Below are 25,469 nucleotides of genomic sequence, written 5' to 3'. Positions count from 1 at the left end.
TAGTAAGGCAAGAGAATGAAAAGAGAAGCCACAGAATATTTGCAAAGCATTTGCCCAAGAAAGGACTTGTGCCCAAACTACGAACCATTCTTAAAACTGAACAATAAGAAAACAAAACCTCAGTTAAAAAATGGGCAAATATCTGAATATATGCTTCACTGAAGAAGATAGAAAAATAAGAATAAGAGAAGATTCTCAACATCATTTACAATTAGGGAGATACAAATTAAAATGAGATACCACTACCTAATTATTAGAATGGCTAAAATCCTGAAAACTGTGGTACCAATTGCCAAAGAGATCACAGAATAGTGGTAGCCCTCATTCAGTTTTGGTCTGGATGTAAAAGCATACATTGTTTTAGAAGAGTGTGGCAGTTTCTTATAAAGCTGAGCATACTCTTGCCATGTGATCCAGCAGTCAAGCTCCTAGACATTCTAGGTATCCACATTCATATCAGTGTTTTTCCTTTCTCTTGGGCACCTGGTGGCTCAGTTGATAGAGTGTCCAACTCTTGATCTTGACTCAGTTCTGGATCTCATGTTGTGAGTTTTAGCTCTGCCCTGGGTTCCATGCTGCACATGGAGCCTACTTTAAAAAAAGACAAAAGGGGGCGCCTGGGTGGCTCAGTGGTTTAAGCCGCTGCCTTCGGCTTGAGTCATGATCTCAGGGTCCTGGGATCGAGTCCCGCATCGGGCTCTCTGCTCGGCAGGGAGCCTGCTTCCCTCTCACTCTCTCTGCCTGCCTCTCTGCCTACTTGTGATCTCTCTCTGTCAAATAAATAAATAAAATCTTAAAAAAAAAAAAAGACAAAAGGGACGCCTGAGTGACTCAGTGGGTTAAGCGTCTCCCTTTGGCTCGGGTCATGATCTCAGGGTCCTGGGATTGAGTTCCACGTAGGGCGCTTTGCTCAGCAGGGAGTCTCCTTACCCCCCTCTCTCTGCCTGCTGCTCTGCCTACTTGTGATCTCTCTCTCTGTCAAATAAATAGATAAAATCTTAAAACAAAAAACAAAAAACAAAACCCACAAAGCTTTCTTTCTTAAACCAGTTCCTGTTCTTCCTGCACTCAATACAGTTGTGGGATAAATATTACACAAGTTTCATTATTCCTTCAATTTAATTCCAAAAGTAAACTTGTTTCCAAGACTACCATCAAAATGGAACATAATGAAGAATGCCGATAGCTCAAGATGAATGTTTGAGAATGATCACAAATTGAAATGTTGGGAAATTGTGTGTGTGTTGTGTATGTGTGTATATTTTCTTTATATAAAATAAACTCCATATGACTTCTCTTGCTTACAAGGGCAAAGCTGGAGGCTTGATTTTAAAATTTTGTCTAGTTTAAACTTTTGCATTGAAAATATAGGGGCACCTGGGTGGCTCAGTGGGTTAAGCCGCTGCCTTCGGCTCAGGTCATGATCTCGGGGTCCTGGGATCGAGTCCCGCATCGGGCTCTCTGCTCAGCAGGGAGCCTGCTTCCCTCTCTCTCTCTCTCTCTGCCTGCCTCTTTATCTACTTGTGATCTCTCTCTGTCAAATAAATAAAATAAAATAAAAAGAAAATATAATTACATTCAGAGACTCATCCTCATTTGTCTACCATGAATTTATTACAACATAATGAAAATACTCTGACAATACGTTTAGTTAACCTCTGTCTATTCAGTCAACCAACACATATTTATTTATAGCATATTATGTGATATATGTAAATTTGGGGATAAAGAGTGTTAAAAACAAACCAGCTCAGGGTCTGCTTTTATCGAGCTTACATTGACCATATGAATCATTTAATTATGTGATAGCTAACTTTATGTGTCATCTTGGCTAGCCTGTGGTACCTATTTTTTGGTCTACCACTAGTTTCGAGGTCGCTGTGAAAGTACTTTTTAGACGTGATTAACATATAAACAAGTAGACTTTGAGTAAACTTGATTAATCTCCATAACGTGGGTAGGTCTCATCCAGTCTGCTGAAGGCTTTAAAATAAAAGACTGAAGGGCTCCCAAAAGGAAGGAGGAATTTAACTTCCAGACTGCCTTGGGCTCAAGACTGCAATACCGACTGCTGGCAGAATTTCCAGCATGTGCAGCAACCTTCAGACTTGCCAGCCTCCCAAATCATGTGATTCAATTCCTTAAAATAAGTCTCTCGCTCCATAAATCCTATTGGTTCTGTTTTCCTGGAGAACTCTGACTAATTCAGACTGTAACAGCATGTTAAGCAGTATAGTGACAAAAAGGGGAAATTCTGCAGGTTGTTTCCAGAGATGTGACTGCTTGGTCACATGTAGATAATGGGCATAACTTAACTTAGAAAGCGCATTTACTTTGATGGCAGATAAGGAGAACAGGGGTCTTTTATAAGCATAATGTCAAATATTCTAAACATTTTGGCTTGGATATTAATGACATGATTAAGTAATGGAGTAAAAGAGGAATTTCTGCAATAAATTTTATTTCATAGTTTCTCCAGTATTGTTTTATTATCATATGTATCATGTTAATTCACTTCTTTAAGAATTTATTTCACACAGGGCATATTTTTGCCATTTGGGAAATTCACTTCTATTGATTTCATACTTGAAAGAGAACGTCACTCAGTGGAAAACTTACTGGTACACTAACAGTCTTCCTCCATGAATCTGTTGCAGATGCTTTGCTACTTCCCAACATGGAGTGATAATCAGCAGTCTGATGCCAGCTGAGTTTTTTCCTTTTCTTTATGAGCCACTTGATTATTTTCTTTCTCTAATGCCCAGATATCTAAAGGCATTTATCTTCGTAATAATGACTTTTGAAAACACTGAGGTATGACAAGATATTGTTCTTTTATTATTTTTCTTTGTATGTGAACAATCCTTTTTAGTTGATACATTCAGGGATTGTAAGAAAGTTTTTTAGTAATATTACTGATGAGGATGATGATTTTAGGGTGGTTTTTTTGTAGTTATTACCATACCAAGGAAACTCTGATCATTTTCTAGAGAAAATCATCAAAAATGAATCTTTCTTTAAGTCAAGATTCAATTACTAAATGTCAGTTACAATTTACTCCTGATTTGTGTTGAAAAGAAAGTTTTATATTTTGAAATTGAGGTTTGTAATTTCTTTGCTGTTCTTATCTTTTCATTTCACCTATTTGACTTTTTTTCTCGTTTCCAACTTGCGATTTTCTTCAAAGGTGATGCCTTCACATGTCTTTTATTTGTTGTTTTTTGTAGTAAATTATTTTTAGGTTATTTTAAATTTTTTTTAAAGATTTTATTTTATTTACTTGACAGATAACAAGTAGGCAGAGAGGCAGGCAGAGAGAGAGTGGGGGAAGCAGGCTCCCTGCTGAGCAGAGAGCCCAATATGGGGCTCTATCCCAGGACCCTGGGATCAGGACTTGAGCCGAAGACAGAGGCTTTAACCCACTGAGCCACCTAGTTGCCCGGGTTACTTTTAAATTTTTAAGACAATTTCTTTTCGTTTTTGTGGTAAATTATTTTTAGTTATCTGCTTTTAGTTAGTATATGGTGACATGACTTTTTTCTCAATCTGTATTCATTTTTAGTAAGCCTTAAAATGGTAGGTTTTTTTGGTGTTTCTTCATCGTTCAGTAAGATAACCCTCTGTATCAATTTTGCCTATAAACAGGCTTTGATTATTGCTCTTGGCACAATTCTGATTAGTCAGTACTGATCAGATCTCTTTATTAGATCTAGAGAGATGACAGGCAGATATTTAATGACTTTATGCCAGTTCCAAGTTCCTGTAGTAGTCTTTGACCTAATGTAATTCTGTTGGTTTGAAATATAGACGTCTACTGCTTAACTCTGAACATACAAATAAATCAATAATTAATGTCACTAATTCTCAGCCAAAACTCTTATTATGCTTCCTTTCTGGCTTGTGGCAATTGTAAAAATTATACTACGCAGATTGTGATACATCTGCAGTCCTAAATGGACCCATACACATTCTTTCCTACAATTTTCCGAATATTGATCCGACTGTCTCAGCTACACATGTGAGGAGATAAGGAAGATGGCTTTCTGGTGGCCAAAGGCCCTTTTGTCCAGGAATCAATTTCAGAGCTATGCGATTCCATTAAGACTTTGTGTTTCTGAACCAGGTGGTAGATGGGGGGGATGTGGAATGGACTACTTTAGTTTCTTTCATTTTTTTTTAAAGATATTATTTATTTATTTGAGAGAGAGAGCATGCATGAGCCGGGGGGGACAGGGTAAATGAGAAGCAGACTCGCTGCTGAGCAGGGGCCCTAGGGACTCCAGATTCTGGGCTCAATCGTGGGACCCCAAGATCACAACCTAAGCCAGAGGCAGATGCTTAACCAACTGAGCCAGCCAGACGCCCATATTTCCTAGTTTGACAGACCATTTCACATAGTGTTTAATAGAGGTAGACTGTGTACTATAATCTGCTGAACTTTGATGATACATTTCTAACTAGTTTTAGTTCAGGCTGGTGATGGATTTTCATTTTGTATATCATCTCTATATAAAATCTGATGAGAAGTTAGGAAAGAATATAGTGGGGGCTCCTGGCTAGAAACCAAGTGATGTTTTTAATAGAAGTCAGTTTTTCACTTACTACCTTATTCCCCAGTTACTTGATTTTCTCTTATATAATTATTTTGTCTTATTTTTATCCTCGTCATTCTTAAGTAATTTGTCCAATGTGTTTGAATGGAAAAGTATAAAAGTTCAGAATAATGTGATACAGATTCTGAAATAATCTTCCCAACAAGGACCCTATTAAACAGATTTTAACACATATATTAATAAAAATTTTGGATAATAAAACAAAGGAGAGACATCTCACATCCAAAAGATATTAAGTTTGCATGTGAGCCAACTCACTTAACGGAATTCATTAAAAGTGTGGTATTATTAAGAGCCTGGTTGAATGCAGTTTACAATTTAATGTACATATAGGAAACCAGGAGATCAGGTGAATATATGTATAACATATGAATATTATATATATTTTACATATATAGATATATGATTTTACCAAATAGATATGCATATATATTTATAAATTTACCAATTGATTGCATTTATGTTGGAGAATATAATTATAAAGGAATACTTAAACTTGATAAGTCAAATGCTTTAGTGGTAACAAAACTAAAATTTCTGATACGTAAATGTGATTATAGATCATATGTAGTGGTCACATTTATTTTCTTAAATAATATTTACTTACAAGAAAAAAATTTTAAGAATTAAACATTTACTTAAAAGAAATTGCAAAGGAGTCTAGATCAGCCACCTATCAGAATTTTAGATGACATTCATTTGACAGTTAATGGTAAAGGCCAGTATTCATTATCTTTAGACACATTTGACATCACCTTGACATTGTATGTGTAACTGGGAAACATTCTATTATGTGATATTTTAGATCTTCTTAGAGCCCCTTACCTACACCCCTCAAGAACAGTAGCTATCATACTGATCTGAACTTTTTTACTGGAGGTCTTCAGTAAATAACTATTGGTTGATTAATTGTGTGTGTGTGTGTGTGTGTGTGTGTGTGTATACACTAAAATTTGTTTTTGCATGTCTTCTAAATATAAAATGATAAACTATGGGATAAACTATTCTCATTTACACCCAGCCTTCCTTGTCAACTTTTTATTGTATAAATATCTGTCCGTAGAGTCTTCATCTTACAACAGAATGGACACCTTCAGGTATTTGGCAAGATGCATTGCCAAGATTTAATAAAATTCTGCTGACGATAGACTTTAGAGTTACTACTCTTCTGACTTTTGTAACTATAAATCCTTCAGATTTGGCCATCTTTCAAGCCAAAGCTGCTCAAATTATTCATGCTTGTGATGATGCTTTAAACCTGAATCTTACTGTCAAATACCTTGCAGAGAAGGAAATAAGAAAATGGCTGAATAAGAGACTATGGACTCTGATAAACAACCTGAGGGTTTTGAAGGGTCAGGGGTGGGAGGTTGGGGGAAGAGGTGGTGGGTAATAGGGAGGGCACGTTTTGCATGGAGCACTGGGTGTTGTGCAAAAACAATGAATACTGTTAGGCTGAAAAAATAAATAAAATGAAAAAAAAATGGCTGAAAATAAAAATCCTTACAAAATCTAGGCAGTATCATTACCTGTTTGTTTCACTTCTCTGTTTAAAGAGCAGTACAGTGCTGTAAGATTTTCACTTAACAAGCTGTACCCCATCCTAAAATACAGCAATATTCATAACTGAACTATGACACATTGTGAGATAGATTAGCCTTATAGGACAAATTTAGGGAAAAATTCTGCTCCCCAGGGGATGTTTGCAGTATCTGGAGACATTTTAGTCTGGAGCAACTTTGTAGGGACTGCTACTGTCATCCAGAGGGCAGAGGCCAGGACTGCTGTTACGTAGCCTGTAATGCACAGGACTTCCCTCAGAAGAATTCTGTAATCATGGTGTCTGTAGTGCTGGGATTGGGTCAGTTAATTAAACTAAATTTTGCTATTTTTAATTGCACAACTGTCTCAGTGGCTTCAGCTTTTACTAAACTCTGAGATCATGCCATACCCAGTATCTGAACATTTTCATTACTTACTTCAAATCTTTTTAAAGATTTACTCAGTACAAAATTCGAGGACTGACATTCCCTACACTAGGGAATGCAGTCCTCTTTGGACTGAGGTGTTTGGGTGTAGGGACGTAGCATTTTAACTTCTAGGAAATTTGAAATTTCTAAACAGATAGAGCCTTGCTGGACACTATTGGTGAACTTAAATTAGCTTCCTATCTGTTGCATCATCTGTTATATATTATAGGTATTGATGAGATTCAATGCCTGCTATAAAATCAGAAAGCTGAAACAGAAAAATGCTTCCTGTCCCTAGCACAGAAGAGGCTGGTGCCTGGTACAGTCAAGACACAGGCTCTGGAACTCTAGGCGGTAAGAAACAAGAAGTGTTTGTTTACTTTACCCAGGGAGGTTCTAGTAGTGCTCCAGGGGTGGGGAGGGGAGGGAATTAGGTAAAGCATATTTTTATATTTTTGTAAATTAATGGTAGTCATATAAAGTGTTATAAGTTTCAGAAACTAATGTAGTGAATACTGAAAATTTAAAATGTATATAATACTAATTCTGATGATTCCATTATTGGAGATCTAACCCATAGAAGTAAAAGAACCAATTATAAAGACATATGTACAGAGATGTTTATTACATCAATTTAGTACGGGCCAAAAAGATAAGAATACCCATCTGAAGGAAGTAGATTAATAAATTTTGGTCTGTGGAATATTATGTAGCTATTGGAAAATGAAAGCATTAGAGGTGTACCAGACCTGGCAGGAAGGAATTGTAATAAGGCATGAGAGAGAAAACTGCATTAACAAATAAGCTCAGTGTGTGTGTCCGTGTCTGTTTAGGTCTGTATAGGATTGCTTAAATGTTTTGTTTCCCATGTGAGATAGTTATAGAGCTTTCTGTTTCTTGACCTTCCAGGGTTACTTGCCTCCCCCCTATTTCCCAACACTGGTTCTTGAGGCAACTACCCACTCTGGGAGTCTGGGCTATGTACAATCAGTTCATTTTTTTTAGTTTAAGATAATCAGGATAGTTTTTAACACTTATAACCAATAACTCTGACAAACACAGGCACATTTTTTTTTTTAATTTGTAGTATCAGCCCAAAATTGCTCCCCCTGTGTTTTGTAGGTCCTCAGCCTTGGATCTTCACTCCCTGTCACACTCCATCTTGTGGTGTTTTTCCCTCTCCTTGCATGAGCTGTGCTGCTCATTAGTAGCTCTGTTATATTAGCCACAAAAGAGCCATCTCTTTTTTCTGGAAGGTAGAGAAAAATGCTGTGCTGGGGAAAAATAGGTACATAAGCCGATTTTAAAATTGGAAAAGAACCATTTATGGTTTGTCTCCCTCCCAATCCCATCTTGTTTCATTTACTCTTCTCCTATCCCCCTACCCCCCCATGTTGCTTCTCCATGTCCTCATATCAGGGAGATCATATGATAGTTGTCTTGGGTTGCTGGGGGGAGGTGGGATTGGGAGAGGGGGAGCGGGCTATGGACATTGGGGAGGGGAGGCGAACCATAAGAGACTATGTACTCTGCAAAACAACCTGAGGGTTTTGAAGGGTCAGGGGTGGGAGGTTGGGGGAACAGGTGGTGGGTAATGGGGAGGGCACGTTTTGCATGGAGCACTGGGTGTTGTGCAAAAAGAATGAATACTGTTACACTGAAAAAAATAAATAAAATGAAAAAAAAATTGGAAAAGAACTTAGCCTAAATATTACTTCATATGTGGTGATGCTCTACAGCCACAGTGAGAAAAATCTGTAGAAAACAAACAAACATACTCTTTGTCTTCAGATTTGTTTCATCTTTACAATCTGAACACACTAAAGAAATGTTCAAACTTGAGGAGCATGTCATTTAAAGAATGGAATTCTTCAAGGTATTCTTATTTTCATTTAATAGAGGAAACATTTGAAAATGTTTGGGTATTTTTCTTTATTATGTTCAATTAGCCTACATATAGTACATCATTAGTTTTTTGGGGGATATTTTTAAAGGAACTGTTTACCTTGCTGACTATTGTCACTAAATATATCTTTTTCTGACTTGTAATTTATCTTCAGTTTCTTTCATTGCCCCACTAACAGGTAAGAAGAATTGTCATTTCCTTCTACTCTCATTCAATAATACCAATCATTTTAATTAGCTCAGCCTTAATAGGGCACTCATTTGCCAGAGATATCTTGAGTTGAACAATTTTCTCGTCTGGGCAGCTACATTTTAAGCTGTCATCAAATCTCAGATAGTGCCTTTGTAACTACACAACGCTAAGAAATTAAAATACAAGCAGGAATGCTCTTGAAACACACAATATAAAGAAAAAAATTAGTATTACAGTATCCATTTTTAATTCTTCCCCTTCTCAAGTATAGTTGGTCCACCTATATGCCAAATTCATTATCGCATCTTGCCTTGTCAAGATAAATCATTATTTTATTGGTTTTAGTAATTTAAAAAATAGACTTAGTATTATGAAGAGCTACAACCAGATTTCTTCACCCTTCATTTAACAATTACCAAAAATTAACTGCTGTAAGTTTTCATGACATGTGCCAGGCATACTGCTGTAATTCATAATTTAAGATAAAGATTTTTTGCTATTTTCTAACAAGATGGTATTTTTTTGCTTAACTAAAAATAATTTCCTAAAAAGTTAATTTTAGCAAATATTAAACAATAGGATCTGTTGTGGACAAATGATACAGTCAAGCTTAGTTGAGCTGAACATTATTTTGCAATGTATTTTCAACCAAGAGGAAGTCAATAACAAATAAAAATTGCCTCAAATAGGAAATTAAATCAATAAGGTACATGGTTTTACTATTCTTATTTTAAAATTTGTAATGAAGTGGTAAAGTCAGTTGAGGAAGTTTCAGATCCCTGAAGTGACACGGTGTCCTTGGATCAGACATTTTAATCTAAAAGAGAGAATTCTTATATTTTATCTGTGTAATACATGAGTCTATCTTTTTGATGATTAAATGTTTTAAATGGACAAAAGTAATTTCATGGGTGACTAATTCCACAGATGGAAATAATGCCTACCACCTGTTCAAGATAGATGACAACTGATACAGTTGTCCAAACACCTGGGTTTAAGTCCTTGTTTCTTGATTTGCTTGATTTGTGACCTTGGAGGGAGAAAAATATCTATTGCCCAGGATCAGCCTTCTCCATTAAAATATGAAGATAATGTGATAATAAAATATTCCCTGCCTATTACGATTCCTGACTTGAAGCTTAACATGCAAGTCAAACTATTATACAAAAAATTAATAATAATTTACAGACATTGTCTGTAAACATGAGTCTTAGGAGAAATATCACCCTGAAATCCAAAATTTTTGTTAACCTTCAAACATACGTTATACACATAATAAGAGAAAATGTAAGAGAGCAATCTTTTGTCAAACGCTCCTTCGGAGAAATACCACCACGGCAACATGTTGCTAAGTCAAAGCTGGGTTCATGGAATGCTGCAGTAAGGTAGAGTCTTACCTTGACAAGAGTTTCAGTATCAGTAGGGGATATTTACAAGTTTGGGAATCTGTCTTCAGTTCTGTGAAGGAATTGGATTTAGGTGGAGTAAGGAACATGATATAATATTTTAGAATTGGTGCATACAATAGCAAGGCACTCATTTCAGAAGCAAACTGTTGTTTCATGTCATCTCCTGAAAAACGAACAATTTTATATATATATTCAGATGGGTTATTCAGAAACTCTCTGGAACAAACAGGAATGTTATTTATAACTTTTATCTTGCTGGACAAGAATTTCCTGGAACAGCAAAGTCATATTGATGAAGACTGTAGAATGGTATTAGTAAAGAGAGCTAAAGATTAAAATGCTATTGATATAGACAGTAAACTGAGTATAGATGGTTACAGTTCTCACTATACAATCAAAATGTTCAGATTAAAAAATGTTTATTATAAGCACACTGTATCTTCTTAATAAATCATAGGCATATCCAGATCTTCCCTAAACCCAATATAAATCCTCTATATTTATCCCTGAAAGTGATTTGAGGCCAACCCAATTTATAGAATAATCCACTGGGAAAATGTTAAGATTAGTAGAAACAGAGGTTTTGTAACTTTGGCATTGACTTTGCATTAGATAGAGCTAAAGAGAATTGCTGTATTTCTCTCTCCCAAATCATCTGCATCTTGGAGGATGATGGGACCAAGTTTCAAGGAAATAGCTTTTCATTTACTTTTGTTTTTATAATTGTGCTCTTCTTAGGGAGAGATTATATTTCTTTTAAATTGTTCAGATATGAATATTATAATCATGTTTCTTTATTGATGATACTAATAGTAAGGAGAAAAACATAGACAAAGAGCTCCAGTAGACTAGAGTTAAGCTGTGGAATCCTTCTATTTATTTATTTATTTATTTTTAATTTATTTATTTGACAGACAGAGATCACAAGTAAGGACAGAGGCAAGCAGAGAGAGAGGAAGGGAAGCAGGCTCCCTGTTGAGCAGAGAGCCCCATGTGGGGCTCGATCCCAGGACCCTGAGATCATGACCCAAGCCAAAGGCAGAGGCTTTAACCCACTGAGCCACCCAGGCGCCCCTGTGGAATCCTTTTAAAAAGAATAATCATTTGTGGTTTTTTTGTAAATATAAATATCATAAAGATGTGACCTATATACTACAAATTAATGTTATGATTTATTGTAGGCAAAGAATCTAATGGGGATTTTGATTAAGTTTCTGAATTAATCTAATAAATTACATCTGAAAGATAAAGTCTATTATTTATAGTTCAGGGAAGGGCCAAGAAGAGGATTTAGGGACTCAGTGATTTTTTTTTTCTTGTAAGCCCAGTGAGCCTTATTATTACAGCCTCCCTTCTAGGAATCTGATACATGCAAAGAAGCTGAAGTTATAATTTTGAAAGTGTAAAAGATTTTCAAGGAAAAGACAATATACATAAATATCTTACTTTGTCTTGTTACTCATTTAATTTTAAGATGTTTATTGTATAGTTTGCATAATATTTATATCTCATCTATAAACACTGACTAATAGCTATTTAGATAGAAAGTATAATAGCTTCTTTTTGTAAAGATTTTTAAAAATTTGACACAGAGAAGGAAGGCATAAGCAGAGGGAGTGAGAGAGGGAGAGGCAGGCTCCCTGCTGCCAAGGTGGGACTTGATCCCACAACCCAGACCCTGGGATCATGACCTGAGCTGAAGGCAGATGCTTCACCATCTAAGCCACCCAGGTGCCTGAAAGTATAATAGCTGCTACCAAATTAAATGAACTCTAATTAATTTCTTTACTCAAAGTGAGTAACTTGTGGTTGAAAAAACCTGTCTTAAATTCAAAATAATGATGGTAATAATCTTTTCTGCCATCTCTGTGGCTTATGAACAATTAAATAAGCAAATAAAAATTTAAAAAAGAAAAATGAAGGAATGGCATAAGGAAGGCAGGTAGAAGTAAGGATATTCATAATACACTTTGGCATCTTTGGGTGAAAGAAAGTATATTTGAGGCAAGCACATATAGAGACAAATTATTATTCCAATTAGCCTGTGTTTAATACCATTACCTTCAGGGGCACCTGGGTGGCTCAGTGGGTTAAGCCTCTGCCTTCAGCTCAGGTTGTGATCTCAGGGTCCTGGGATCGAGCCCCGCATCAGGCTCTCTGCTCAACAGGGAGCCTGCTTCCCCCCTCTCTGCCTGCTTCTCTGCCTACTTGTGATCTCTCTCTCTCTCTCTGTCATATAAATAAATAAAATACTTTTAAAAAAATACCATTACCTTCAAGGCCAAAGAAAGTCTTTGTAATGCTCTACGTAATGCAGTTAATTTTTAAAATTCCAAAACTTGCTTGCCTTACTGTGCAGCTTTTAAATGATACAGCATATTTAAACATTAACACTTCAAAAATATTAAACATTTGGCAGAGCCAGTCCCAAGAAAAGTATTGAAATAGATGGAAATTTTTAAAAAAATGAAATAAAAAAAATTAGTGGAGTACTGGGTGTTTACCCCAAAGATACAGACGTAGTGAACAGAAGGGCTATCTGTACCCCAGTGTTCATAGCAGCAATGGCCACAGTCACCAGACGTGGAAGGAACCCAGATATGCCCTTCAATAGATGAATGGATAAAGAAGATATGGTCCATATATATACAATGGAGTATTATGCCTCCATCAGAAAGGATGAATACCCAACTTTTGTATCAACATGGATGGGGCTGGACGAAATGATGCTGAGTGAAATAAGTCAAGCAGAGAGAGTCCTTTATCATATGGTTTCGCTTACTCATGGAGCATAAGAAATAACACGGAGGACATTGGGAGATGGAGAGGAGAAGTGAGTTGGGGGAAATCAGAGGAGGAGACTATCCATGAGAGACTATGGACTCTGAGAAACAAACTGAGGGTTTTGGAGGGAGTGGGGTGGGGGGGTTGGGTGAGCCTGGTGATGGATATTATGGAAGGCGCGTATTGCATGGAGCACTGAGTGTGGTGCATAAACAATGAATTTTGGAGCACTGAAAAAAAAAATAAAATGGAAAAAAAAAAAGAAAATTTAGTGGAAAAGCTAACAAGTCCAAGAAATAATATAGAAAAAGAGGGGCACCTGAGTGGCTCAGTTGGTTGAGCGTCCAGCTGTTGGTTTTGGCTCAGGTTGTGAATTCATGGGTCATGATTGAACTCTGCTTAGAACTCCATGCTCAGTTGGAGTCAGCTTGAAGATTTTCTCCTTCTGCCCCTGTCCGCACTTGTGCATGCACTCTCTTAAATAAATAAATCAACCTTAAAAAATAGTATAAAAAACACATTTTCTAGTAGTAGCACTAAATATGTTATCTATGTCTGTAACCCAAGATATTCAAGGTTTGTATGTATAGAAAGTATAGAACTTAAATAAATAACATTAACAACTTTAACTGAAAAGATACACAGAGTTTAGTAATGATAAGTCAGGATTGTAAAGTTATTACTTAATGGCAAATTGATAACGAGATTCAATATAATTTCAGTAATATCCCCAGTAGATTTTGGAACTTAGTTACATAATTCTAATTTTTTTAAAAAGCCCATCTTATTGACAAAAATCTGAAGACGAAAAGCAAGACTTTATCTGCCAAATACATCATGAAGTTGTGTTTATTAAGATAAATTAAGTGTGATGTTAGTATATCTATCACCAAGTTGATAAGTGCCTTTAGAATAAGTACTTCAAAATAGACCTGTACGGGGTTTGGATTTTGGTATTTGGACAAAAGCGGAATGTAAAATTAGTGAGGTAAGAAAGCTTTTTTTCAATAAAAGAGTTAAAAAATATTTATTTTTAAATAATATGACAGTTGATCCCCTCCTCAGAAAAACTAAGGAATTCATTGCTAAAATTAAACTTGAATATTCTTATTAGAGAATATGAGTTAATATATTTTATAACGTGGAATATGCAATGATTTCTTAAACATGACCCAAAAATACTGATTGTGAAGGAAAGGACAGAAGTTAGCCACTCATTCCTCTAAGAACCCCTTCAAGGAAAGTGGAACTATAACAAATATCAGAAAATATGTTATTGGTACCCTTAATTAGCAAGGTACTGTCTGTGGCCTATAGTCAGGGAAAATGACGTACAGAATGTGAAAGTTACCAGTCCATTTCCTTCCTTTTGATATCTATTGCAAGGGGCTAGTATTTTTGTTCTGGTGGTGGTGATGGTGGTTTGATTTGACTTGTTTTCTTTTGTTGTGAATACAGTTTATTTAAATAAGACAAAACATAATCAGTTTACTCATTTCTCCCCCCTGTGCCCTCTTACCTCTGGCAACCACCAGTTTGTTCTCTGTATGAGTTTATTTTTTTAATTTTTTTTTTTTTTAGATTCCACATAAAAGAGTTATCATATGGCATTGTCTTTCTCAGTCTGTCTTATTTCATTTAGCATATATGTACTTGAGGTCCATCCATGTTGTTGTCAATGGCAAGATTTATTTATTTATTTATTTATTTTTAATATTTTGTTTATTTATTTGACAGAGAGAGAGATCACAAGTAGGCAGAGAGGCAGGCAGAGAGAGGGGGAAAGCAGGGAGCAGGGAGCCCCATGCAGGGCCCTGAGACCATGACCTGAGCTGAAGGCAGAGGCTTAACCCACTGAGCCACCCAGGTGCCCCAGGATTTATTTTTTTTATGACTAAATAATATTCCATTGTAGATGTATCCAGATTTCTTTATTCATTCATCCATTGATGGGCACTTAGGTTGTTTCTGTATCTTGGCTATTGTAGATAATGCTACAGTAAACATGGGTGGGCATCTACCTTTTCAAGTAATATGATTGTTTTGTTCAGATAAATAACCAGAAGTGGAATTGGTAGATCATATGGTAAGTCTATTTTTAGTTTTTTGAGGAATCTCCATATATAAGTGGTAAGCTCCTTGTCCTAGATCTTGATGATGATTTTTTTAATCTAACATCAAAAGCAAAAACAAATGAATGGGACTGTGTCAAATTAAAAAGCTTCTGCACAGTAAAGGAAGCTGTCAACAAAATGAAAAGGCAACCAGCTGAATATAGGACAGTACTTGTAAATCATATATCTAATGAGGGGCTAATATCCATAATATACAAAGAACTCATACAATTCAGTATGAAAAAGGAAATGATCATACCAAAAGATGAGATGATGTGAGTAGACATTTTTCCAAAAAATACATAATGGGGGCCAACAGGTAAATGAGAAGATATTCTACATTATTAGTCATCAGGGAAATGCAAATCAAAACCACATTGGGAATGTTAATTATACTGGTATTTAAAAATTAATAAATAAATATATAAAATATATTTTTAAAAAATTTTAAAAAACACAATGAGGGCTGTTATCAAAAAGACTAGTAACAACAAATGTTCGCAAGGATGTGGAAGAAAGGGAATCCTTATGCACTGTTGGGATTATAAACTGCTGCAGTCACTGTGGAAACAGAATGGAAGTTCCTCAAAAAATTAAAAATAGAGCTAACATATGATCCAATAATTCCACTTCTGGGTATTTTCCAGAAAAGGCCAGTGTTGATACCAGGATACACTCGAACATTTTCCACTGAAATCAAAGATATATGTGTTATAATGCTTATGTTTTCTTTAAACCTAAAACCTAATTTTAAAAAAAACCTCATAACTCATGTATATGTAAAATATAAAATACATTATCATATAATTATATTAACATATATTGCTATATTAATATTATAAATACATTATCATAGATCAATTACTGACTCAAGATAAGTTTAGATATTTTGCTATTTGTAAAAGTGAGTTAGTAGGAACTCTAGTACTATCTGATACTAACCTTTAGATATTTTTAACATAGCAAAGACACTAGTATAAAGAGATCAAGGCGCCTGGGTGGCTCAGTGGGTTAAAGCCTCTGCCTTCAGCTCAGGTCATGATCCCAGGGTCCTGGGATTGAGCCCTTCATGGGGCTCTCTGCTCAGCAGGGAGCCTGCTTCCTCCTCTCTCTCTGCCTGCCTCTCTGCCTACTTGTGATCTCTGTCAAATAAAATCTTTAAAAAAAAAGAGATGAAAATAAATATAATAACTTATTATAGGTGCTCTGACAGATATGTGTTCAGGTTTCTTGGAAGCAACAAAGACAAGGATGTTCAATTCTATCTGGAGGGTTAGTAAAGGTTTAAGGACTTCATCCATGCATCCATTGCATTTACCAAGAAAACTACACTTAACTGAGTCTCATGACAATAGATACATGACTTAGATTCCAGATAAGTAGGAAATTCACTGACTTACTTCACCCTCCCCCAGTCAAGAGCTCTACAAGGTAGACTTTACTGTTAACTATACACTCAATCCACATAATAAACCAAAGTAAAATACTATTAATGTTGCACATAGCATTCTGTAGTAAGAGGAGGTGGACTGTCCTCTTGGAACTTTTGAACTTTAATTTTCAAGATGATTTGATATTTTGACTTTAGAGTTTACTGTAAATAACTTGGTAGTATTTAGATAATCTGGATATATTCGAGAAGAAAACCAGTAATATTTATAGAAAGTATTCAGAGTTACTGAATAAGATTCAGACAAATACACTTTTATAAGATAAACTCCAGATATTTCTTGTGCTTTTAAGGAAAATGATCAAGAAATCATTACTTAAGTCAAGATGAGGTTAGACTTGAGGACAGATCAGATTGGTGAGGCAAGATAATTTTGAGGCCAGACCTAGTTTATCAATTAATCTGGTAGGAAAAATTACTGGGTGATATTATTCAACTGGAGAAGGAGATATTTAGATGGCAGTTTTAAAAAATCGTTCTTGATTTTGGTAAACCTAGAATTTTTCAATTTAATAGCTCTTATACTCTGAGAAATCCTAAGACAAAGTCTACAGAGTGTGTTCGAGCGCAAAAAGTATTTTATTCAAAATGGTATCTTATTCACCTATCTCCCCTCTGCTAACCACCAGTTTGTTCTCTGTAGTTAAGAGTCTGTTTCTTTGTTCTCTTTTGTTTTTCCTTGGCTCGTTTGTTTTGTTTCTTAAATTCCACATGAGGGAGATCATATGATATTTGTCTTTAATTTATTTTGCTTATGATTATACTCTAGATCTATCCATGTTGTTGCACATGGCAAGATTTCATTATTTTTATGATATGTGTTACACGTATTTCATTGCATATATTTTGTATATATTTCAAATATTTCATTATTTTTATTATGTATGTAATATATCACTTTATAGATATATATGTGGTGTGTATAATATATATATATATCACTTTCCCTTTATCTGTTCATAAATAGGTAGACATTTGGGTTGCTTCCATAGTTAGGCTATTGTAAGTAATGCTGCAGTAAACATAGGGGTGCAAGGGGGTGCCAGGGTGGCTCAGTTGGTTGAGTGTCTGACTCTTGATTTCAGCTCAGGTCATGACCTCAGGGGTGTGGGTCTGAGCCCCACATTGGGCTCTACCCTCAGCAAGGAGTCTACTTGTCCCTCTTCCTCTGCTCCTTCTCCTGCTGTCTCTCTCCCTCAAATTAAAAGAATATTAAAAAAGTAAATAAACAAACATAGGAGTTGCATATATCCCTTTGAATTAGTATTTATGTATTCTTTGGGTAAGTACCCAGTAGTATGATTCGTGGATCATAGACTAGTTCTATTTTTAATTTTTTGAGGAACCTCCATGCTGTTTTCCAGAGTGGCTGCACCAGTTTCCATTCCACCAATAGTACAAGAGTGTTCCCCTTTCTCCATGTCCCCGCAATACCCATTGTTTCTTGTGTTTTTGTTTTTAGCCATTCTGACAGGTGTGAGGTGGTATCTCGTTGTGATTTTTTTTTAAAGATTTTATTTATTTATTTCACAGAGATCACAAGTAGGCAGAGAGGCAGGCATAGAGAGAGGGGGAAGCAGGCTCCCTGCTGAGCGGAGAGCCTGATGCGGGGCTCGATCCCAGGACCCTGGGATCGTGACCTGAGCCGAAGGCAGAGGCTTTAACCCACTGAGCTACCCAGGCACCACTTGTTGTGGTTTTGATTTGCATTTCCCTAATGATGAGTGATGTTGAGCATCTTTTTGTGAGTCTTTTGGCCATATATATGTCTTCTTTGGAGAAATGTCTGTTCATATTTCCTACCTATTTTTTTATTGAATTGTGTTTTGGGTGTTGATTCATCAGTTCTTCATATATTTTGGATACTAATTCATTATCAGATATGTCATTTGCAAATAATCTTCTCCCATTCTGTAGGTTGCCTTTTAGTTTTGTTGATTATTTCCTTTGCTGTGCAGAAGCTTTTCATTTTCATGTAGCCCCAATAGTTTATTTTTGTTTTTATTTACCTTGTCTGAGGAGACATCTCTAGAAAAATGTTGCCACAGCCCACGTAAAAGAGATTACTGCCTGTGCTCTCTTCAAAGATTTTTATGATTTCAGGTCTCACACTTTTGTCTTGAATTCATTTTGAGTTTAATTTTGTGTATGGTGAAAAAAAATGGTCTAGTTTCGTTTTTTTGCATGTGGCTTTCCAGCTTTCCCAGCACCTTTTGTTGAAGAGACTGTCTTTTTCCCATTGGATATTCATTCCTCCTTTGTGGAAGATTAATTGACCATATAATTGTGGGTTTGTTTCTGAATTTTCTGTTCTATTCCATTGATTGATGTTTCTATTTTTATGCTAGTACCATACTGTTTTAATTACAACTGCTTTGTGATATAACTTGAAATCTGGAATTGTGATAATCCAGTTGGGTTTGTTTTTTTTTTCAATATTGCTTTGGTTATTTGAGGTCTTTTGTAGTTCCATGCAAATTTTAGGGTTTTCTTTGTTCTAGTTCCGTGAAAAAAATGCTGTTGGTATTTTGATACGGATTGCATTAAATCTGTAGAATGCTTTGCATTAAATCTGTAGAATGCCTTGGGTAATATTCCATTTCCTTACATAGTGTTGAATTTCTGTCATCAGTGTTTTATAGTTTTTAGAGTAAAGATGTTTCTCCTCTTTGGTTAAGTTTATTCTTAGGTATTTTATTTTATTTGGTGCAATTGTGAACAGTATTGTTTTCTTAATTTCACTTTCTGCTGCTTCATTACTAGTGTATAGGAATGTAACAAATTTTTGTCATTGATTTTGTATTCTGTGACTTTACTGAAATGATTTTTCAGTTCTAGTAGTATTTTGGCAGAGTCTTTAGGGCTTTCTATATATAGTATCATGTCATCTGAATATAGTGAGAATTTTACTTCTTTCTTACCAGTTTGGATGGCTTTCATTTTTAAGGTTGCTTAATTGCTGTGGCTAGGACTTCCACTAATATGTTGAATTAAAGAGGTGAGAGTGGACATCCTTGTTTTGTTCCTGACCTTAGAAGAAAAGCTCTCAGTTTTTCACCATTGATACGATGTTGCCTTTGGGTTTTTCATGTAAGGCCTGTACTGTGTTGAGATATGTTCCCTCTAAATGTACTTTGCAGAGGGTTTTTATCAGGAATGGACGTACTTCGTCAAATACTTTTTCTCCATCTGTTGAAATGATCATATGTGTGTTATTTTGCAAACTAATGTACTTGCATTTTATTTTATATTTTTTAAAGATTGATTCATTTGAAAGAGAAAGAATGTGAGCAGGGAGAGGGGCAGAGGGAGAGAAAAAAGAGAATCCTTAAGCAGACTCCTTGCAGAGAACAGAGCCCAGAGTGGGGCTTGATCCCAGGATCCTGAGATCATGACCTGAGCCAAAATCAAGAGTCCACCCCTCAATCAATTGAGCCACCCCAGTCGCCTGATCATAACGGTTTTTTTTTAATCGTACTTATTGATGTGATATGTCACGTTGATTATTTTGTGACTATTGAGACACCTTTGCATCCCAGGAATAAATCCCACTTGACTGTGGTGTATAATTTTTTAAAATATATTTTTGGATTCAGTTTGCTAGTATTTTGTTGAGGATTTTAAAAGATTTTATTCATATATTTGCGAGAGAAGGAGAACATGAGAGAGTGAGTGAGTGGAGTTGGGGAGAGGCAGAGGGATAGGGACAAGCAGACTCTGTACTGAGCTGGGAGCTCAATGCAGGGCTCCATTACACAACACTGACATCATGACCTGAGCTGAAATCAAGAGTCAGAGGCTCAAGTGATTGAGCCACCCAGGCTCCCTGGTTGAGGAATTTTTTTTTTTTTTTTAAGATTTTACTTATTTAATTTTGAAAGAGAGCGAGCAAGCATGCATGTGAGTAGGGAGAGGAAGAGGAGAGAGATAAGCAGACTCCATGCTAAGCGTGAAGCCCACCCTGGAGCTCAGTCTCACCACCCTGAGATCATGACCTGAGCTGAAACTAAGAGTTTGACACTTAACTGACTGAGCTACACAGGTGTCCCTTGTTGTGGATTTTTGCATCTATTTTTTTTTTAAGATTTTATTTATTTATTTGACAGAGAGAGATCACAAGTAGGCAGAGAGGCAGGCAGAGAGAGTGAGAGGGAAGCAGGCTCCCTGCCGAGCAGAGAGCCCGATGCGGTACTCGATCCCAGGACCCTGAGATCATGACCTGAGCCGAAGGCAGGAGCTTAAACCACTGAGCCACCCAGGTGCCCCGATTTTTGCATCTATATTCATGAGAGATACTGGCTTGTAGTTCTCTTTTTTGGTTTTGTCTTTATCTGGTTTTGGTATCGGGGTGATATTGGCCTCATAAAATGAATTTGGAAGTTTTCCTTCCTCTTATATTTTTTGGAATAGTTTGAGAAGAATGGGTAGTAACTCTCTTTTAGATATTTGGTGGAATTTGCCTATGATGCCATCTAGACTTAGACTCCCGTTTCTTGATTAATGATTCCGTTTCATTGCTGGTAGCCAGTCTGTTCAAATTTTCTATTTCTTCCTGCTTTAGTTTGGCAGGTTATATGTTTCTAGGAATTTATCAATTTCTTCTAAGTTGTCTGGTTTGTTAGCATATAGATTTTCATGATATTCTGTTATAATTGTTTGTATTTCTGTGGTGTTGGTTGTTATTTCTCCTCTTTATTTAGTAATTTTATCTACTTGGGTCCTTTTTCTCTTTCTCTTATTTTTTTTTTTAATGAGTCTGGCTGTAGGTTTATCAGTGTTGTTGATTTTTTTCAAAGAACTACCTCCTGCTTTCATTGATCTATTCTACTGTTGGTATTTGTTGTTTTATTTTTATTTTCTATATCATTTATTTCTGCTCTAATATTTATAGTTTCTTTCCTTTTGCTGGGTTTGGATTTTGTTTGTTCTTCTTCTTCTCTTTTAGATGTAAATTTAGAATGTTTATTTGCAATTTTTCTTGATTTCACAGGTAGGCCTATATTGCTATAAACCTCCCTCCTAGAACCACTTTTCCTGCATCCCAAAGATTTTGTACCTTTGTATTTTCATTTTCATGTTTGTTTTCTTCTTTGATTTCTTGGTTAATCCATTCACTGTTTAATGGCATGTTATTTTTTAAAGATTTTATTCATTTATTTGAGAGAGAGGAAAGAGAAAGAGAGAGTGGGAGCAGGGGGAAGAACAGAGGGAGAGGGACAAGCAGACTCCATGCTCAGCACAGAGCCTAACACAGCGCTCCATCGCATGACCCTGAAATCATGACCTGAACTGAAATCAAGAGTTAGACACTTAACCAACTGAGTCACCCAGGAGCCCCTAATAGCACGTTATTTAACCTCCATGTATTGTACTCTTTCCTGATTTTTTTTGTGCTTGATCTCTGGTTTCATAGTGTTTTGCTCAGAAAAGATGCATGGTATTACTTCACTTTTTTTTTTTTTTAATTTGTGGAGACTTCTTGTGGCCTCATATGTGATCTCTTCTGAAGAATGTTCTATGTGCACTTAGAAGAATGTGTATTCTGCCATTTTAAGATGGAATGTTCTGAATATGTCTGTTAAATCCATCTGGTCCAAACATTTTCTGTTTGGATGATCTATCAATTTAAGTAGATTGTTAAAGTCCCCTACTACTATTGTATATTACTGTTGATCATTTTATGTTTGCTATTAACGGTTTTATGTATGTGGGTATTCCCGTGTTGGGTATATAAATATTTACAATTGTCATATCCTCTTGTTTGTCCTCTTTATTATTATATAGTATCTTTCGTAATCTCTTATTACAATCTTTGTTTTAAAGTCTGTTTTGTCTGATGTTAAGTATTGGTACTCCAGCTTTCTCTTGACATTCATATTTGCATAATAAATATTTCTCCATCCCTTCACTTTCAATCCACAGGTGCCTTTGGTCTGAAATGAGTGTCTTTTTTTTTTTAAGATTTTATTTATTTATTTGACAGAGAGAGAGAGATCACAAGTAGGCAGAGAGGCAGGCAGAGAGAGAGGGAGAAGCAGGCTCTCTGCTGAGCAGAGATCCCGATGTGGGGCTTAATCCTAGGACCCTGAGACCATGACCTGAGCGGAAGGCAGAGGCTTAACCCACTTAGCCACCCAGGCATCTCTGAAATGAGTGTCTTGTAGGTAGCATAATAATAGGTCTTTTTTTTTTTTAATCCACTTTTACCCTGTGTCTTTTGATTGGAACATTTCGTCCCTTTACATTCAAACTATTTGTTGATAGATACACGTTTATTGCCATTTTGTTACTTGTTTTATTTGTTTAATAAGCAAGGGAACTTATATGCTAGGCTTAGATGGGCAGCTGCAAATGAGTAGATCTCTACACCTGCAGACCAGAATCTTAAACATTTATAGATTTATAGAGTTTAAACATTTATAGAGGCCTTAACTGGGTTGGGTCTCATAAACTGCCCAGATGATCTCAACATCATATTACTATCTCAAGACTATGTCCCTGGGGCAGCTTCTGGGAGGAGGGAAAGCAAGTGGGATGCACATACTAAGCATAGGGGAGTAGGAGAGGAGCTACCAGTTGACTATGTGCAGCTCAGAGGTCAGTTGCTGGTCACATCCTCTTGATGACCTCCCCCAACACTCCACCCCCCTGAACTAGCTCTTAAAATCTCCTCTCTTCCACAACATGGCCTGAGTAGTCAGCAGGAGGTTTTTACCAGCATGGAGGTGGCTCCTTTGGTGGCTCTTTCGCTGCATTGGGGGTGGATGCCACAGCAACAATATAGGTGCATGCAAGAGGAAACACAGATTAAGACAGTGATTTCCCAGTCACTGACAATTTTTTCCGTCACCAGCCCCCTGATTTGAACCACTGATTTATGAAGTCACATACACAGGTGTTCACTTCTGTCCTCTTGTGATTTAATAAAGATGATCCATTAGCAGACTCATCAGGTATGAACACATAACATTCTGTTTGAATAACAGCAAGGTGCCTTCCTGTGAGGCAGTTATAAAGTCCAGGGCCATCCTGTTTTGGAGGATAGCTTTTCTCATTAGAGATATTTCAGTGTTCAGTAAAAACAAGCTTTGTTGGCTATCGTTTAAGGCTTGCTGGGTGAATTTAGTAAGGGCCTCTATGTGTGCTATAATGTCCTCCAGGCTAATGGAGGGAACAAAGACAGTAGCCAAATGATCATAGCAGTGAAAAACAGAACATGCTCATCTGGTCTTGAGAAGAGAGGGAAGTTAGAGAGAAAGACTCAGATTAAAAAAAAAAAAAAAAGAATGTGTCACTCATACTTTGAGGTTTTGGAGCCTGTGATCATTAGTGCTTTATGAAAAACAATACTGGTATTATTTCCCATGCTATCTCTATGCTTTGTGGAGTTGGGACTACACGGGGAAGGCTTTTGAATGTATACAGAAATTCTGGCAGAAGTGTAACATCAAACTTGAAATTATACTCTGTACTCTCTCAGATGGCAAATAAAATGTGATGTGGTGTAAAGAACACAAGCCAACTTCAGATATGCATGGACTCTGATGCTTACCGGCAGTGGGACAGTGAAAGTGTTATTTCCTCTTCCATAAAACTGGGAAGACTGAGATAGCTGATGAGTGCATTTCTCTTAACCTTGAGTATTCTCCGCTCTAACATGATACGGAGTGTTTTTCTCTTTTTTTCAAGGTAGATGCAAGTCTCTTAAGGTTGGCCCTTGCTTTTCTTGCACACCAAGTTACTATCCTTCACCTAGTGCTTACAGAATGAAAAAGTGAGTGGTGTTATGCAAAACAGTGTCTTTATTACAATGCAAAATAACAAGTGTTTCTCTTAGCAACCAGTTTACTCACATGACATAATTGTTTCTAACTGTAGAGAACACATGGCTTGGGGATCATGAATCTTTAATGGATTTTGAGGTTTAAAGATACTGGAATAAAAATAAACCATGGGACTGTTGAGTAATGTTGATTATGCATTAAATTTTGCCATGCATCAGAAGGATAATATGTTTCTATGAATTCCATTTCTATTTCTCATTATCTGCATCCTACATCATTAACTTTTAATGAATCTGGGCTTTTGTTTGCTGTCCCACCATCAGAAAAGTTCATTTTTCTTCTCCAATGCCTAGTACTTTTGAAGAAACAAAGCGTATTTTCTTTTTGTATGAAATTCATATTTACAGCTGGGTCTTATTCTCTTGAGTTTGTAATAGCTGAAAACAGAAGGAGATAGAGTCCTTGGCAAAAAGTCTCTAAGAATTTGTCATCAAACCATCACATCCTCACTCCCAAGAGTAAGAATTTTATTTTCTGTGGAAACCAGGGAGATTATGTCTTGACATAAATTTCCCGATATCCCAAAGAAACAATAGAACAATGCATTTCAAAATGTTATAAGCTGAAGGAATTATTCTCAGATATCATGAAGTCAGGCAATATGACATATATTTAGGACAGGATTCTATTCCATTGATTCTTACCTTATGCCAGAGAGTGGCTTCTTTTTAATTGCTATGCATAAAAGTATATCAGACTTGTGGACAGTGAGCAGCCCCGTTCCAACTGAAGATCCCCATGGCATGGGGCCTACCCTACTGAAATGAGCAAAGGTAAGTGGAAAAAGAATATCTATTTCTTCTATTTAAGGAGAGGTTACATACAAAGGGCCTGGGACTTGATTCACATATGAAGAATGCAATTATCATGTCCATAGAGTGACCTCTTATAACTCAGACCTACCTATGTGGCTCTGGCTTTTTATACTTCATTGGTCTCTACTGCTGAGAGCTGGGAAATCCAGAGAATTTTATTCAGTCTTTCTTATCTGTAGACTGAAAAGTGTTTTTCTGCCAATGCAAGCTCTGTGATTTCTACAAATCTGATTAACTATGTTTGTTTAGGGATAGACTAGGATTTTTCTCACATATCATTTAGCTGCCCACAAAAAGTTCTCAGTCAAACATTCAAGAATAAGGTACTGTTTCTAGCTTAGATGTCTTACTCTGTGGTCCAAAGGGTCTGAA

Source organism: Meles meles, chromosome 15, assembly GCF_922984935.1.
Source record: "Meles meles chromosome 15, mMelMel3.1 paternal haplotype, whole genome shotgun sequence".
Classification (NCBI taxonomy): domain Eukaryota; kingdom Metazoa; phylum Chordata; class Mammalia; order Carnivora; family Mustelidae; genus Meles; species Meles meles.
This window is presented reverse-complemented; position numbering follows the sequence as displayed.